This window comes from Pteropus vampyrus, unplaced genomic scaffold (genome assembly GCF_000151845.1).
Source record: "Pteropus vampyrus isolate Shadow unplaced genomic scaffold, Pvam_2.0 Scaffold39, whole genome shotgun sequence".
NCBI classification, from domain to species: Eukaryota; Metazoa; Chordata; class Mammalia; order Chiroptera; family Pteropodidae; genus Pteropus; species Pteropus vampyrus.
Window position 1 is genome coordinate 6,554,440 of NW_011888820.1, and position 19,016 is coordinate 6,573,455.

At 36.3% G+C, this 19,016-nt stretch overlaps 1 protein-coding gene and 1 long non-coding RNA gene across 4 annotated transcripts in view; one reads left to right on the top strand and one right to left on the bottom strand.

The window, feature by feature from the left end:
• LOC111738484 overlaps nucleotides 1–17,621 on the bottom strand; it is a 35,121-nt gene extending 17,500 nt beyond the window's left edge. The window contains exon 1 of the long non-coding RNA XR_002779860.1: nucleotides 17,442–17,621. This is a non-coding gene — a long non-coding RNA (uncharacterized LOC111738484). The remainder of the gene's footprint in view (nucleotides 1–17,441) is intronic.
• The window catches only part of SNX24 (sorting nexin 24), a 140,066-nt gene that overhangs the window by 88,567 nt on the left and 32,483 nt on the right, over nucleotides 1–19,016 (top strand). The gene's annotated exons all lie outside the window — the stretch shown is intronic.

Below are 19,016 nucleotides of genomic sequence, written 5' to 3' on the forward strand. Positions count from 1 at the left end.
GTTCTTTTATTTTGCTGTAGAACTTTATTTCTATAGCTTTTCTGTATCTTGATGTATTTTTTTAATTTATATTTTTGAGTATTTTTTGTGTGTGTGCGAATGTGCTCCCTGAATCTGAATGTAGACGCCTTTCAGTACGTCTGGAAAATGCTCAGGTATCATATCTTTGAATGTTGCCTTTTCCTCATTTTCTATTCTATTTTTATTCTGAGTCTGCTAATTACAATTACCAGTCATCATAGGTCTAAATTGACTATCTGTTGTTTCTGCAGATGCTTGCTCTTGACGCTTTCTTTCTTCATAGTGGGTGTGTGTGTGTGTGTGTGTGTGTGTGTTTATTTATATTTTGTTATTGTCTTGTATTTTGGCTGGCTAATCAATTTCTTTGTACCTTTATCTTTGAGATTTTTTTTTTTTTTATGCCCAAGATTGAACTGAATTTACACAGAGAGAATTTGTATTTGCTTTTTGCCAATCACCTGGGAACACTATCAACTGGGACTTCTTAACTTGAAGAGTTTTTGGGTCCCACAAAAAGCATTCATTAAGGTTACAAACCTGTGAAGGGGTTTATTTCTCATCTTCTTTCTCCTGAGGATGTATCCTTCAGGAGCTCGCCCTTTAGGGTACACGACTTGTCCATGGGACAGAGCCAGCTTTGGTACTTGCTTATCTATCAGGATTTCTGTTTATATTCAGTTTAAGGCTGCTATAGATTCCATACTTTCTTAACACCTCAAGAGATGCATTAAAATTTTTTCATACACACACACACAGCATTTTTAGGATTCTCAAGATTCCTTTCCAAGAAAATGTGAGCCCTAGTGAGTGTTCAAAGACTAAATCACCCTTCACGGTTAGTCAGATATTACCAGCATCTACACTGGAGACTTTGGTGGACTGTGACGTGCATACTTTCCTGTAATACATTCTTCAGACATGATGAGGTTTAGGAAACAACTTTAATTAGTTTACGCACTAATCATAAGATAAGATATTATTTGACAATATTTGCTTCCCAAATTAAAATGGATTTCATATCCTGTTCATTTAGGGGAGAGAATGTGGTTATGCAGGATCCTCTGTTAGGGTCCACCTATGAGAGCAGGTGACTGGTCAGACATACAGTGCATTTCAACTCAGGCCAAACTGGAGCATACACCTTTATAAAACGCAGTCCGTTGTACTTGCAGACATGCAAGATAGTCCCCAAAGAGGTTGCATCATAACCTAAACATGTTTATTATTATTATTATTATTACTACTACTACTACTACTACTACTACTACTACTACTACTACTACTACTACACAGGCTTAATGTCATGATGTTCACAGAATAACAGAGTCTCTGCATCTGTCTTTGACCCTTTCAGCCACCACCCCCAGGCTCCTGTGCTTAACAAGACACGGTCATCTAAAGTAGCCTGCCTTCCTGTTTCCACTGGTCATATTTTCTCATCTGTATTCTTTCTCTTCTTCTAGCCTCTTTATTTTCCTAAAGATTCTGCAGCAACTTGGTCCCCTTCCCCATTATGCAACGGAAACTGCTTTTAAAATGCTAGAATCGTGCTTTATTTTGTAAACAGTTGCTCTGCTGCCTCATCCTCTGTTGTTACATGAAAATTCTTAAACCTCCCAGTTACCTCCAGAATCACGTGGTCGTTACGTGTCAGGCAGGTATGCCTGGTACCACCATGCTGTTTTTTTGGAAGAATTCTCTGACTTATTAGGCAATTTCAGTACTAGTTGGAACGTGCCCTTAAACCATTTTGTGAACCACATTTTCTTACTTCCACACTAGAGTATATTCGTGGACTTGTTTTTAATGACTGGAAACCACTTAGAAAGTTGACATTTTACTTCCACATTACCTAAAATATCTATTTTAATCCAAGAGCCATTTTTTTAAGATGTATTTTCATCTTTATTTCTTTAAAGAGTACTAGCAATTAATAATCTTTAAGGAGGCCCTTTCTCCAAGTCCCGTGCAGACCCCCAAAGTTTTGTCTTTTGTTTTTAATCACTCCATGAGAATCGTAGGGTAGGCGTAATAGAGCTGAGAATAACAGACTAAATTAAACTGAACGGAGATTCAGACGTTCTACGTTTTCAAGGTTCACTTACCAGAGAAGGGGCTCCCTCTTGCTTATCTCAGCAAAATTGCAAACGACTGCACATCATACACTGCTGAGATTATGAGTAGTCAGAACTGCAAAGGTTAAGTTTAGAACAGGTTTCTATTTAAAATCTTAAAATTATAATTAGTTTTACTTCTTAAAAAAGTTTTCTCATTATTCGTGTCACTCATATAATCATAAGTATTTATAAAGGTAAAAAATTTCTTAGGTAGAGTATTTTTATCTTTTTTCCCCCTCTACTTTCCATTTTCATGGTTTTTAAGTCAGACACATATATCTGTTTCTAGGCTTCCCATTCTGGCTGAGAAGTAATTGAAAATTTCTCTTTTAATCTATTCCTGACAAGGTAAAGGCCTTAATGAAGCTGAGTAAACTTGAAGTGTGGCAGAGAAGCCTCATGCTTTCCCAGTGGCCACCTTATCCCTTATAGCTCAGGTCCTTAGAATTTTGAGTTTAATTTCACAGATTAAGAAGTAACATATTGGCAGCTTCACTTCTTACAAAACACCGCCTTTCAACTGCAACTGCAGTAAAGAACAAGATCTAATTTTTTGAGGGGGGCGGGGCGGGGAGTACATTGGTGAAAGAGGGATGTACAGTTCGACTTCAGAAAAGACTGTGGAAGCCTATGGAAGTAACAGTATCTATGAAGGTCTGCTTATAACATGAGACAAACTGTTCTTTGTTCTCGTTAAAGATTGTGAACAGTGTGTTAAATAATATTAATGGCTGGGATTGTCAGTACTTAACAGTACTTTCCTTGTACAAGCGATTTTATTGATCGATACAGACTCAATGTAACGGGGTCAGACTTTTTTTTACTGATTTTATCGAAACCTTAACCAAGTTTGTTAGTGCACCACATATCTTTAAATAGATCTAGATGATGATGTAGATTAAGAAAAGCAAACCACCATCCATCTCTTTTTGATCTGTTAATAACTTAAATCCATCATTGCTAGCAAGTGTTTTCGGATTCTGTTGTGCATACATGTTTCTGTTGTGCCTGGTTAGATATCCTATAACCTTGTTTCAGTGGTTGGTTTTCCATACAGGAAAACCCTAACCATTTATCCAGAATTTGGCAGACAAGTTTGTCATCATAATTGGTGAAATAATTGGCAAGATGTGAAGAAAAAAACACTTTAGAAGTCTGTTTTCTAAATTTAGTCTTTGTAGGCAGTGACCTATAGATTCCTACGTTTTATAGTAGTTCCAGAAGACTTTTCTGTGCTAAGTTAAAAACACTTTATGAATGCTACAAGTAATCAGCAAGGACAATGTATGATAGTTCTTCTCATTATATATTTTAAAGGTTTGCATTTTAATTATAAAGAATTTTGCTGCTTAATGTCAGATGCATTTTATTTTTCTCAGTGATTTGCGGGCTTCCTGCTAATCTCAAGCTGGCATATACTTCATTTAAAATACATTTTAGAGCAGAACAATTTTTTTAACCTTCTGAAATCAGTGATATATATATACACATACATACACACACACATATACTTTTTTTTTTTTTAAAGAAAACAATACACTTTCCTTTTAAGGAAATAAACCTGTATTTTAAAAATTTCAGATGTTGCATTTTTGTTCACTTTGGGTGGATGAGCCCAGTGGAAGCCTGACCATCAGAGCTATGGATAATAAGCTTTTACAGGTAATATAGGTCAGTGGAGGTGAAATCAGTAATGGAAATTAGAAAAGCTTTAGGAATCTCAAGAATGTTTATCATTTCATGGAGAGGAATCTATGCAAAAGAAAGAAAGGGAATAGAAATATACATTCCAGTGTACAATGACCCCAAAGCTTTGATCAGGATTAAAATTTTAAACTTTGGGAGTCTTAAGCCTATGTTTTATCAAATGTTAACCACCTGAGTGTCATCTGCACTGATTTTAAAAAATACTCTCAGTAGTCACTAACTGAGATTCAATGACCTAGAGCTCCACGTTAATAAAATTAATATTTTGAGTTAAATCCTCCTCTAAAGACTGATTGTGCTTGTTGGCAGGGGTCCTGGCTGCATGCCTTTTTTAGAAAGAGGACTGTGAGCTATATGGTGAGAATACACAGACCTGCTCTCATTTCTGGAAAGCCAGCTCAAAACCCCTTCTAGAAACAGGTAGTTAGTGATGCCATTTCATGTATATTGAGAGAAAGAACACATATTACTTTTTCTTCATATTCAGACTTACCTTAAAAAGTAGATGGTTTTATCTGATAAAAACTTAACACCTTGAGCTAGCATTATATTTCCATGACTATCAGTTCCTTTAAGGTGGGTATAGTGGGCTTGAGTCTCTCTTTAACGGCACAGCTTTCCATTCAGAGAAGATTTTTGAATGCCTGACATTATTCTTGAGATACTTTTGATTTGTATTTTATCAGATTTGTGTGTGATGGACTTGTGGGTTTTAAAAGAACTGGCTTTTATAGTGAGGTTCACTTTTAGTTGATGACTCTACTTTAATCAAAGGAAGATCACTACATCTATATTCTATAATCTTTTCTGATATAAATAGTCTGCTTCTTCACAGACAAGATTTCTCTCCTTGCAGGTTAATGTATATTTTAGTATAATCGTATTTTTGTCATTGTTCTGATTTATACATAAGTTCTATTCAACAACTTTGAAAACTACAAAGAATAAAAAATAATTTTCTGTAATTCTTCCACGTAAGCCACTGCTCCTGAAGCTGGGCCATTATACCTCGCAGGGGACATTTGGAAACGCACAGAGACATTTTGGTTGTCATGGTTGAGGATGGGGATGGTATTAGCATCCAGTGGACAGAGATTGGGGTGCTGCTAAACATCCTGCAATGCACAGGACAGCCCTCAACAAACAGTAATTTGGCCCAAAATATTAACAGCGGTGAGGCTGAGAAACTCTTACTTAGACATATTAAAATTATGGTGTGTTTCCTTTATCTTTTTCCTATACGTATCTTTAATCACATATTTTAAAACATTTGTTACATCATCTATAATACTTTACAAACTCCTCTTTTCATTTAAAAACATATCACAAACATTTACCATGGATTAAATAGTCCTCTAAGACAAAGATTTTTTAAATGTCTTAACTTTTTTATTATGGAAATTTTCAACATGTGAAAAATAGAATAATAAAATCCCAGATACACATCATCTAGCTTCAACAATGATCAATTCAGGAGCAATCTTATTTCACATATATTCCCACACTTACTCCCATATTATTTCGAAGACTCCCAGATATTTTATTTTCATCTATAGATATTTCTATCTATCTCTATCTCTAATAGATAGAGATTTTCATCTATAGATATTTCTATCTATATCTATCTCTAATAGATAGATTCTTTTCTAAAACAATTTTAATAAGGCTCTTTAATGTTCTATCCTAAGGATGTATTATAGTTTATTTAACTGAGAGCCTGCTGTTGAGTTTTCGTGTGGTTTCTAGTTTTCTCCCTCAAATTTGTTGTTTTAATCTTCCTATGGCAGATTCTCCTCGTTCCACAGGTGAATTAGCAAGTGTGCAAACTAAGCAAGGCAAGAATGAGCACCAGACCCTTAATTTCATTAAACACTGTGTAACTGGTAAAGATTAATGTACATATCTCTTGCTAATTCTTTCCAATTACTTAGTTCATATAAATCCCCAAGCCTGGTTAATTATGCTGAAGTCAGGTAGTAATTTTGAACAGTGTTCCGACAACAAGGGAATTTTCCTAGTATAACCTTGCCCTTTCACACAGCCTCTCAGCAGATTAGGCCCTCAGCCTGCAGTCCATTCATTTTCTGCTCAGGCCTAATTGCTGCCGACTGGCTGCCACAGGTACCTGGATAGCCTGCGTTTAAGGAGGCAGGGACTTCTGAGAACAAATAAGGAAAGATTAATTGTTTGTTTTGTTCTCTCTCAAGAGAAATGTGGGTGCTTAATCAAGAAAAATAATTTCTTCTGTTGATTTGACTTATTTGGAGAAAAGATAATTGTGTAAAGGTGGGTACAAAATGATCCCTTTTATAAGAGGTATTGCCACTTACCTACACAGGAGACAAGGATACAGGGAAATAAATGTAAGACACTGACGAAATGGATGAGGATGGCTCACATTTCTCATAGTAACTAATCTGGCTGTTGGGCTTTTATTTGTACCAATAGTGCTAGCTGGTATTGTCATTTGTTTTGTCTGGATCTTCGGAAATCTAATCAAGGAGACAATAGTGAAAAAAAAAAAAAATCAACAACACTTTTCCAAATCGTTCTTAATTGCTGGAGTACAAAGTGAGCTAAATGCTGTGGTGTTTCCAATTAAAGAACTGGTTTCAAGCAAGCACTATTAAATCTTTCTCAATCTGATAAATAAGCGATCAGAGAGTGGAGCAGATTAATTGAGAGCAATTAGTTCCAGATTTCTTAAAATAGGTGAAGCGAACCAACCTTATTAACGATTTTTGACAGTTTTTGGCATGGTAACTTTGTCATTTGCACCTTCTAGCCATTCAAAAAGAAAATCGATTAAATGTTACCATATTGCTTATGAGTTTTAGGACCAAAAACTATCTGCTTTTCTAAATCTCAAGTTATATGAGAAGGACTTTTGATAAATTCTAAACCAAAATTGACTCTTGAATTTGTATAGGAGAAAGTATGGACTTAAAGAGAAATGTGCATTGTCCCTCTGACTGGAAGGGATAGAGTTGTAAACACAAGCATGTCTATAATAGGCAAGAGTCAGCAAAATTTTTCTGTACAAGACCCGGTATAAATATTTTAAGTTAAGTGGGCCATATGTCTCTGTTAGACCACTCAACTCTGCCATTGTGGTGGGAAAGCTGCTATAGATGATCAGTAAACAAAGTAGAGGTGTTCCAATAAAACTTTATTTACAAAACTAGCAGCAGGCCAAATTTGGCCCTCAGGCTACTGTTGACCCCTGGACCTAGAGGCTGCTGGCAAATTAGGGTAGACAGACAATAGCAGAGGGCTGGAATAGAGGTATGTGGCATGGCATCAGGCGAGTGTGAATTTGGAGACCTGAACCTCCACTCACTGCTGTCTAAACTATGAAAATTAATTAACCTCTGAGCACTAGTCACCTTTTCTGTAGAGTTGTTAATGAGGATGGCACGAGATCTTATACACAGATCATCATCCATTTCCTGAAATAGAATAGGCATACAGAATAGCTATCATTCTGTCCTCAGATCCGAGACATATTGGACATACATATTTTGTCCTTATTTTTCCCAAATCTCAGAATGTCCCTAGGACTCTAAGGAGCCACAGGGATTATTGCCTAATCTTAATTATTTAGCCATGAAAATTCAATTAGAAAATATTCTTTCAGGAACCATCTCACTAATTCAGCTAAAACAATGACTAATTTAAAATACTATTGAAAGCCATACAAGGCAGAAATTTTCAAAACAATGAAGTTTGTCACTAGGAAGTTCTACTGCAATCTTTTATCCATTGTCTCCTTTATTCTTTAATTCATAAAATAAACATCTTTTAAGGGCCTATTTTGGGCCAGGTACTCTACTATGCACAGCACTTTACATTTATTATTTCACAGTCCTCAGCACCATCCTAGCTCAGCAGCATCATCTAGTATTTGAAGTCAGTCTGCCCTAATTGTGGACCATTTTGTGCAGGGTGACATGCGTAAGCCTATCTGTAAAGTACCTCTGTTTTCCTCAGTAAAAAAAATAGTAGCAACCAGCGTGCAAATCAGTTTGAACTTTTTAAAGAACCTGCCCATCAAAGGAGAGGATTCGAAGAGTGCCAGTGTAGGAATCTTTTCCCTGAGGCATGTGTGCTGCCCTCTCACTAGAAAGTCTCCAAGGTGGCATGTGCACAGTGACCCACGGGGTACAGGAAGAAGTCATGACATTTTCAATTATATTTGTTTTTTATCTGATGAAGAAGTGAATTGAGCTTTATTGGTATTGCTGTTCAGACTGGCACCAGCCCTTTTATGAGTCCAAACATAGGACAGCCTGAGGTCCACAACCAGGGGGCGTGCCTTTGGCGCCCTCACTTGTTTGTTCACTATAGCCTATTGCAGTTTGCGGTGCCAATTAGGTGACCTCATGGGCTATATTATCTGCTCTCAACTAAACCTCACAGAAGAAGGCACCCATGGCTTAACAGGAGTCCTGCAGAGCAGGGGTCCCCAATCCTCAGGCCGCAGACCGGTACCGGTCCGTGGCCTATTAGGAGCTGGGCTGCACAGCAGGAGGTGGGCGAACGAGCAAAGCTTCATCTGGATCTGTAGCCGCTCCCCAGCGCTAGCATCACCACCTCAGCTCCACCTCAGGTCATCAGGCATTACATTCTCATAGGAGCACCAGTCCCTGGTGCCAAAAAGGTTGGGGACCGCTGCTGTACAGAATCCACAGATTGAAGGCAAAACTAGAAAATGCTAGTCCAGCATTTAGTGAACAGCAGGAAGATGGCAGCATGGTGGTGTCACTGCCATTGACTCCTTCAAGTCCTTTGTAATCCTAACTAAGTGGGCCCTTCCGACTTAGTGATATAAAGGTACTACTGAATTAATTATGTACTACATAAAAGACAAAAATTTAGTGTACAATGAAAAAATACATTGTATTTTTCAATGTATTTTTGAATACATTGAACATCAAGTAAGTGGCTTTTGAAAGAACACAAGTCTGAGAGAGGACAATTTGAAAATGGATGTTGAAAGCAGTTTCTATCATGATGGGATTCTGTTGCCAAAATTAATGTGCGTGACTTAAAATTCTCTCTACCTTCCTTAAAACCTAGAAACAGAATTTTCTAGCCTGTTCAAAAAATCTTTTACAAGAATTTCAATGAGTCTTAGACCCAAATTTTTCTAAATGCAACATTTTCCAGTTCTATAAGAACAACTGTGTGACATTAAGAAAGAAAAGAGAATTTCTTGGCCAAATCTCATTAAAAAGTCTTTGTGTTATTGGAGAGCAAAATTGGAAAAATTAGTGTTAAGATTTAGTAAGTGCAGCTGTTTTTGTGAGATACCTTTTTCAACAGTCATTAAAACCAAATATTTATGAAATAAACAAAATTTTCTGTTACTCTTAAACACAATGAAAAACAGTCACTGTTCCAATCAAAGAGTATATTTAATCACATTACTCAGATTAAAATATCATTATCTGTAATTTTTAATAAGAACAGAAATGTTCTTTATATCATTGATAAAGACAATAAAATAAAATTTGTTTTAAATATTTTTTCATTGTACACTAAATTTTTGTCTTTTATATAGTACATAATTAATTCAGTAGTACCTTTATATCATGTATAATTAAATAAATATGTACATACTGGGGTGAGGGCTCGGCCTTTTTTGGGAGACATTGCTCTAAGACATTGCTCCCTCTTCAGTGGAATCCCCCGTTCGTGCCAATGTGGTTTAAGTGAGTACTCATTTGTAATCAATTAAACGAAGTACTCTATTTCCAAAAAGTTTTATTTTAAAAGGCCTTTCCAAAATCAGAATTTGATAAACTCCCATCTTACGTGTGGGCTATAAGTGGTGGCTTATTTTCAGGCCAGATGAAGAACCTCACCCATACATTTCTGAATCCAGAGTGAATTCTAGTTGTGGATGCAGTTAAGGTATAATACTTTTTAAACATTCCATGGTTTTGCCTTCTCTACTTTTTCTTGTTCCCATTTACAGAATGGGTTTTGGGTTTTTTGTTTTTGTTTTTTTAATTTTTTTCTTTTTCCACAGTAGATGTTTACTTCCTTGGTGGGAATTGTAGCTTTTATCCCATTTTCTCTGTTCCCCAACCCTCATCGTTATTTGAGACGACTTGTCATTGCCTCTTGTCTTTTCATGGAATACCTTTTATGTAGTAGATATTCAAGTAAATCTTCTCTTTTTCTCTCTCATTCACTTGGACAGGAGAGTAGGGCAGTGACATCTGAGCAAAGGATATGATCTCGGAACTCTGATCATCTCTCTCTGTTATTTTAAATCATTCATGGTAGGAGACTAACTCTGAATATCTCATGCCCTTCTAAGACCATCTTTGTATTCCATATATGCAACTGAATTCAGCACTGTCATACCCAGCATGCTCTTTATTTCCAATTCATCTTTGCCTTGTCAACCCCTGTTGGAGACTTTTCCCACAGAACCTCTCTTGTAGTATTTTAGAAAAATCTAGGTCAATCTGGGTCATTCTGGGTCATTCTTAGGTTCCTTTATAAAATCACTCTCTTCACTCAAAATAGCCCCATGTTTGTGCCCTGGAAGCTTTTCGTGATTAGTCAAAGGAGTACTTTCCTGTTTGTCATCCCCTCTGCCATTATCTTTGTTTAGTGCTTTGTTCCTTTTCTCCAACACCATCATGGTAGTTTCCTCATTAGCTCTGGCTGCTCTGGTTCACCCTGATGTGGATATTTCTTTTCAACTTCATCTCTGATCATACTCACCTACCAAAATACTATTTCATGGCTCCTGTCAACTATCAAATTGTGATACTCCTAGGCCAGGTGTTCAGAATTCCAGCCTTATTCTACATGTATCTTATATGCCAGCCATACTAGCTTCCTGCCCATCCCCTTGTCTTGGACCCTGTGTTTATCATACCTTGTATCTGGTATATTCCCTTTCTCATCCCTGTTCATTAAAGCATCCCTCAAGGCTCATTTCCAATACTCACTCTTTCTTGATTCTCCACACCTGATGCGATATTCTCAACTCTAATGCACCTTAGTTCACCATCATCCTATCACATTTTACCTTCTGCTATAGCTCTTAGAGTACTGATCTTCTCTACACCAGGTTGCCAGTCCTGCATGCCACCCCTGACTGTAGCTCAACCCACCCTGACTGCTGTCCCAAAACTGCCAGATAGATAATTCAGTTTTAATTTTTGATATTATCCTAACACTTACTTTTGTTATATTTTTACTTCTTTTTGATAGTTTGGGACATAATCTCAGACCTGACTGTGAGTAATACTTTCATCATGCAGTATTTCATGGTGACATAGTCTCAGAGTTGATAGTGGTATTTCTGTATTATTCTATATGTGCAACATTTCAAGTTTAGCTTGAAAATTTTTAAAATCTATACAGCAAAAAAGTCACCACAAATTCAAATCATGAGACAAATAGACTGAAAAAAATATGTTCAATATGTATGACAAAGGGCTAATTCCCATGATATGTAAAAAGCTTTTATAAATCACTAGGAAGAAGATAATACAATAGGAAAATTTGTAGAATTCATTCATTAAAAAAATAATTATAAATGGTCAGTAAACGAGAAAAAGATATTTCATTATTAGAGAATCATAAATTAAAGTGAGATAACATGTTTACTTATAGATTTGCAAAGATTAAAACAAAACATTCGTACTCATCATTGGTAAGGAATAAACATCCCATATACCTTTAAGGAGATTGCCCATTGTAGCAACCTTTATGAAAAGCAATTTGGCAGTTCCCTCTCTGAGTTTATCCTACAATTATCCTTGCATAATTGAGCTATGCTGTATGTAAGGCATTTATTTCATTGCAATATAATCATAAAAATTGCCCAATTAAGGGGGAATTGGTTAAAAATATATTGGAATATCCATACAGTGGAAAGCTATACAAAATACTCCATAGCAATTCAAAAGAATGCTGTAACTCTCTATATACTAATACGGAGAGAGGTCTAAGACCTGTAAACTGATACAGAAAGAAATAAGTTGTCTAGAAACAAACATTTTTAAAGTAATACTTTGCTTATGATAAGTAACATTCACAATTTAGAGCTCTGTGAAGACCAAAATTCAGGAAAATCTTTTAATCAGTCAGAGTTAGAGAAAACAGAAATAGAAGATCTTTTTATGGTTGAAGTTTTTTAAAGCCTCATTTAAGTATAAGAAGTCTGTATTATTTGTTCCCACGACCACAACTTTCTATTGTTATTCTTTTTGGCAAGACAACTCACACGAGTTTAGTAATCCTGCTATATGATCAGTAGCCAAATAAGAAAATTTGCTATAGAAGTATAAGGAAGACAGTCACTCTTCCAGGTGGATGCTATTTATTTTTCACTGGCACACAAAAGGTTGCGAAGCATTCCCTGGTCAGCTTCTGCCAGCTTTTTAAGCCGGTAATTGCATTGTTCCACGTCTTTATCAAGGAAGCCCTTGCCAGTAAGTTTTTGGGAGGGACAAGTGTCAAGGATGAGAGGCCACAATGAAGTGCCCGTGACTGAGCAAAGATTACACTGCTCATTCTACAAAACTTGTCAGTTTGCTGCCCAAATAAATGCCTAGAGTGCGTAAAACACAGAGTATAGTGACCCCAGGAAGAAAAATCAATCGCAATTCATATTTCATATGTCTGTAATTGCTTGTGAAAGCATGGCAGTGGTTTGTTTGCAGGGCAACTTTCCCTCTCCTGTTGTTTCCTTTCTTTTATTTCTAGTGGTCGTGTCTTTCACGTGCTTTGCCTTACAGTGAAGCAAGATTGGGGGGCTTTCTTTCTTGTCCACATCACCATTCTTATTGCAGGTGCCCTGTGCTGGGTTTGATCAGTGCATTGAACTGTAGACAGGTATAGACCATGCACTAGAAATGGCTGTTTTGCTTTGAGATTCTTGAAGGTTTGCGTGTTTTCTTATTAGTTTATTTGTTTTGTTTTTAGGTGAGAGAGAGGGGTTGTAGAAGGAACCTTTCATCAGAAGAGTTATTCATTTGATCACAGTTTTAAACATCAATTTTAGGGATTTTGCATGTGTGTATGTCTGTGTGTGTGTCTGTATGTGTGGTTGTGATCTTAAATGCTTTTTTATTAGGACAAGGGACTTATAATATCTGCTAATTTTTAAAATCACCCAGTCGTCTATCCTATCAACCCTCTCGCTCCAATCCACCCCCACCCCCACCCCAAGTCTTTCTGATGAGAAGCTGCTTTTGGATCCGTAGCCGTTCTGTGGACTGAGATGTCATAGGGCTGGAGAAAATGCTGCTTACTTTATGGATTACTGTTAGGTCAACAAAACTTTGGCAGCATTGATTAACTTGACAGTGAGTACAGCAGTACATTTATCACTTATGGCTGTGCTGTAGAAAATCTAATAAGAGGCAAACAATTCCCTTTAGAGCAGTAACAGGTTCACTGTGGCTAACGGTGCATGCACTGGAAATTTCTGCCTTTAAATTATACCCTTGCTGCTGGTTGGGTCATTGACTCAGCTACTGCTCTTCTATGGTCATGGTGTTGTTATTAATTTCATCACACTAATTTGACTTAAAGATTTAAATTGTTATATGTATGTAGCATTTTTTAAAAAAATCTGAGTAGATGAGTTAGAGGCAGTTTTAAAATGATAATTTTTTTAGAAAAAGCTGGAAATAGAGAGTTCTAGTGTATGAAGCTAGGAATATCATAAGGAAATTACTTCCCACAATCGATGCTGTGTAATTTAGTTTGTTTTATAATGGAGAACTTTAGAGAAATTTTAGTCTCAGCTAAGTACTTTGTAAAGAAAAGTATTTGTAATAATAGTCTTCGATGTGAAATTAATACATACATGTAGGGATAGAAATCTAGTAGGGTTTTTCATTTTTGTTGTTACTCATACTAAAGATATCCCATTAAGATTTATATTTATTTATTTTCTTTCTAAATATTAAATAGCACTACACATTTTCCCCATGTATCATTTAGATCTTTTAATAATACATTTATGTATACATGTGAAAAAATAAGACAAAATTGGATAGCACAGATTATATCTAATGATCAGAGAGGTATATGTAAGTGTGCTTAATTCATTAGATCAGAGTAAGGAATAAAAAAGTTAGGTTTTTAAACTGTGTTATGATAATTATCTGAAAAACTAAATAGTAGTTGATTAATAGGTAACACTTCTCATTTTTATAGTCTACAGAAAATCTGAAAACAAGCTAAAAGAAAAGCTTTCTAAAGGGCAATTCTTATTTCACAGGCAATGATATTCTTTCTATTAAACTGCTTTTTTAGACTTGCTGGAAAGATATCTAACTTATTTTTTATTATTCTTATGCTATGCTAAACTTCACAATTCAGCTAAGGAGACCTAGTTAACATGGAAAAAAATCCAGGTTTTTTCGTGAGTTGTATTTTGATAGGAAACAGTCTTGAACTGAGGACTTTTATACGGTAGCATCTGTGAAATGATATACTTTTCTTTGTTGGGAGAAAAGTATTCTGCCTGAATCAATTGTCAGGAGGTTTAATATAATAAGGCAGCTGGTGGTATGACTAAAAGAAACACTGTGCGAAAGAAATTCCCACAGCAGTTTGTTTTTAGAAGAAAAACTGAGTTCACCTGAAACATGAATACATTGAAAACCAAGACTTAATAAGACGGAGCTTAGAAAGAGCCGAAAGGGTTGCTGTCCAAAGGTCCACACAAGTGATCTCATCCAATATTTGTCTTTGAGATTCTAAAAGGCTTATAAACCAAAATTACTTTTTCTTGAGCTTTGAAAAGGACTGGCTTGAGTCAGTGACATTCAAGCCTGTTGATGTTAGTGTTTTGATTTAATTCCATGGGAATGTGTTCTCCCATTGAATCTAGAGGGTAAATGTAATGGAGCTCCCTTCTAAAAACAGTCTTCCCTGAAAGAGCCATGTCTCCCACTCTGGATTTCAGAGGTTACAGTCGGAGTACCCCCACCGCTTGCCCTAGCGAGCAGAGGCCGGGTATTGATTAACTATCACGCTGGCATCAGAACTACTCTTAGGATTCAATTTTTTTGTTGTTTTGCATATTTTATTGATCAAAGTGGTAAATGAGCATCAAGCGTGCAAGAAGACGATGAATTGTTTACTTGCATAAAATAACCTTTCAATAAGGGAAGATGCATGGCTTACACTTTGGTTCTGTTCTGCGGCCCGAAGCAGATGGCATTCAGCTGCTATTGATTTGCTTCCATAGTTAAGGAGCAGCCTGCAACCCTGCATGCCCACTGCATTATGAAAAGGGGTGTAGATTTGGGGACCAGAATGGAAGCCGAGAACTGACTAACCCTCCTTGAAATCCCAAGGAAAAAAAAAATGTTATTTGGAAACCGTGAATATCTACTTAAATGGAATTCAAATTAATGTAATCAGACTGTGTGCTGTGGTGCTTTAAGAAAGACCATTTGTGGTCATCACTTATGCAGATGTCTCTAGTGAATAAAAAATAGAGAAATAATCACAGAATACTAATTTTTAAGCATGTTCGATTTCAAGAAAACTAAATAAAATCTTTCCTCCTGCCTTTGGGGTAAAATTAGGTAATCTTCAGATATCATGTAATGTCCACTGCGGAGCCGTCTGCCCTTAATCATAAATATATACATAAGTTGTGCTGACAGCCCACCAGTCGTGCCATCTCCATTTACACAAGTCTACCCATAGCCTTTGTCAGCAATCACATTTGGTTTTGAAATGTCTTTCCATAATAGGTAGTTACAGATGTTGAATTATAAATATTTTCCTTGAAGCTTTGTCCAACAATGACTTTACATCTCAAAAACTAAGGATACGCTAACTTACCAGTTGTGGCTTTCTTTCGCTTCCAGACTCATTAAACACTGAAAACCACTTGTCAAAAGCAATATGAACAAATAGTAAATATATTTACATTATAAAACATATATTTGTTATTCAGTTATGCACATATTAGCCAAGCTTAACCAAATAACTTAATGATTTGCAGTTTATGATTTTAAAAATAAGTAAAATACTTTAAAAATGTTATAATAAAGTTGCTTGCTCACAGTAGCAGAAATCACTAGGTTCTATCTCATAAATAAACTGTTATTACAAATGATTGTTCTAAAAGCATTCTCATAAATGTTATCCTTTATAATGGAAACATTTTATTATGGGCTATTTTCCTTCTTTGTGGGGCAGAGGGGCAAGTTCACTTTGCCTGGTCCCGAATATGTCCTGAGTGAATGTTAGCTCTGTCTCTACCCTCCCTAGTACCCCAGCCCGGGCAATAAAAGTTTTGGGAAGTGAATGTGAATTTAATTTATTTGCTTCTATAATGAAAAGCAGTTGCCCTTCACATTTCTTTCTCTTCTCTTTTTCTAGTACCAGAAAATCCAACTAATTTCTCAGACCTTTCACAAAAGAGACAGGCTTGGAAAGCAGGCAGGGTTTAAGGTGAAAGGGGCATGCTTGAAATGCTGGTGTGTTGAGTCAGTGGTTGTGTCCTTATGGACCATCACGACGTTTTATTTCTTGTCCCTTCCACTGGCTAGCATGATACAGAAAATATACCTCCTCAGTGCTTTTCCTATGAAATACAAGCTCTCATTTCCAAGGTAGGGAGAGAAGACTAGCTGGCATTAGGTTTGTCAAACTCAAAAGAAAGTTGAAAAAAGAAAAAGAAGCCCTTTCCTTCTCTCTGTGGGTGGGTGAGCAGGACAAGTTTGGGAATCGGGAGTCAGGGCAGGGCCGGCGATATTGGCGATGCTCGAGGCTTGTGCCACACAAGAGCTGTGTCCATGAGGCCAAAGGTTAATCAGCAACTGCAGGTGTGAAGACGTTGTGGGAGAGTTATTAGAACGCTTCACAGGCAGGCTACTGGCCTCCACTCGCGTGCCGGCATGCTGGCTGTGAAAGCGTCAGCAGATTGTTAAGGTTAGGGTTGATTGGCTCATTTGGGTAGTTAGAGGTTAAGTTATTAAAATCTGCTTAAAATTCCACATTTTGGACTTATCCTGATTCAGGTAAAACAAGTAATTTCGGCTTATTTAATATGCTGTTAGTAAATAAGTACTATTTCTACCTGACATAGAATTATGTATACAGAAAGTAGCATGTTTAGTTATTCTTTCACTAAGAAAAAAAATATTCCTCTCCATTCTCTTGGCAACATCTGACACTCAGTATCAAGCATATTTAACAGACTTTTTATTGACCCAGGAAAACCTCGGTCAACATCTTATAGTATTTACGTAGCCAAATCAACTGACAGCTACAGGAGAGTGAAAAGATGAAAAGATGTACTTTTTAAAATGGCTTTACTGAGGCATAAGCTGCGTACCATAAAATATACACGTTAGAAATATACAATTCAGTCATTTTTTAGTAACTTTATATAGAGTTGCGTGACTATCAGCACAATCAGTTTTAGAGCATATTTATCACTCCCCTCAAATTTCTTTCACACTCACAGAAGCTACTGTTTTGCCTGCACAGTTTGAGCAACTTTTACTCTAAACGTGAAAAATCAAATTCATGTTAACAATTGGTGGTGCCTCCCTTTTCTTATTCATTAATCTTTAAATCGCTACTCACCAGTCTGTCTTAAGTTTGGAAGGTGACTTGTCCTTCAAATGCACACCACTCTGAAAGGTGATAGCTGTATCTCAAAATGTGGCTTTTAGAACCTGCCATCCCAGACAGTAAAGAGAATGAGATGGAAGGTAGGAAGTGGGGAAAAGAAAGGCAGGAGGAAAGTAATATAACTCATTCTGTTTGTGCCTTAGTCATTTCCTTTGGGTCATACATTTATTGCCCAGGGAAGAATGGCTGGTAGATAAGAGAAATTTTGTCCCTGACATCCCAATAGTAGTGAGCGCTGGGGTCAGGGAAGGGAACTCACGTTCGTTGAGCACCTGCTGTGTTTCAGGGATGTCCGATGCTTTCTACTTGTAGAATTGAACTGAAGGAGCTGCTGTGTCACATTCCACTGCTGTTTCTTCAGGTGGGCAAGACTGCAGTCCCCTTCGTTTTGAGCAGTTCTTTTAGCACATGTTTGATCATATTCCATGTAGCATGTAAAATATTTGCAGCAAATTAAAATTTTTTATAAAAATTTAGAATTATAGGCAACTTAATTATTTTTTCTACCAGAAAAAAAAAAAAGATGGATGGGTCATCTAAAATAATAACTGGTAACAAAAGCATTTCTCACGGTATGAAATTTTGTAGTTATCAGAATATGTAGTATACCGTTGACAAATGAGAAAAAGATGCCAATGTACAGTAGATATTTATTGAGCATATACTATGGGAGCTGCCTGGCACAGAACAAATTATTGACACACCATCCTTGCCTTTGAGGAATTTGGTTTGGCCACTCAGATATCTAAACAAGTACAAAGTTAATATGTGTGTTTGAAAGAAATGCATATGGTAATGCACAAATGTTAAAGGGAGATCAACTTGGTTATATGAGTGGTTCAGAGAAGTTACTTAGCTTTCAATAAGAAAAGCTGGCATTAGATTTCAAAGTTAAAATAACAAAGGTCAACTTCATCCACAGACATTTTTCTTATGTTATCTACAACGGATAACACATTTTATGTTTGCCTAAGCATTGGATATTTCAATTTGAAAAAATGTTAACTCTTTTTTAAAAGCTATTTCAATAGTAGTAGTAGTAGTAGTAGTAGTAGTAGTAGTAGTAGTAGTAGTAGTGATGATAATAATCCAAGGTATCACTAGTTATTGATCTGCTTCCCCAAGTAAAATTATATATATTTACTTCCAAAACTCATTTATCAGTTTCATTTAGACACTGGGGAAATCAGATTAAAGGAAGGTTCTGTTTTCAATAAATAACATTTTCCTCTCAGTACTTAAAAGAACAATTGAATTAGTCTCAAAGACAGAAGTAAATGAAACTCGTATCTATTCCTAATAAGGAGCTCAGTGAACTTTCCTGACATTGTTGTTCGTAAGTACAGTAATTTAGGATGTATTTTGATTATTCTTTCACTTCCATTTCCTTCTTTTTTCTCTCTTAAATGGAATATATTTAAAATTTGCATATCCTGCTGACTTTTGCATAACTGAAGGGTATCTTATATAGTCTGACTTCTCTTTTGTTCTTTGCCTGCCTCAAGGCAATTAGAACCTGTGATTTTT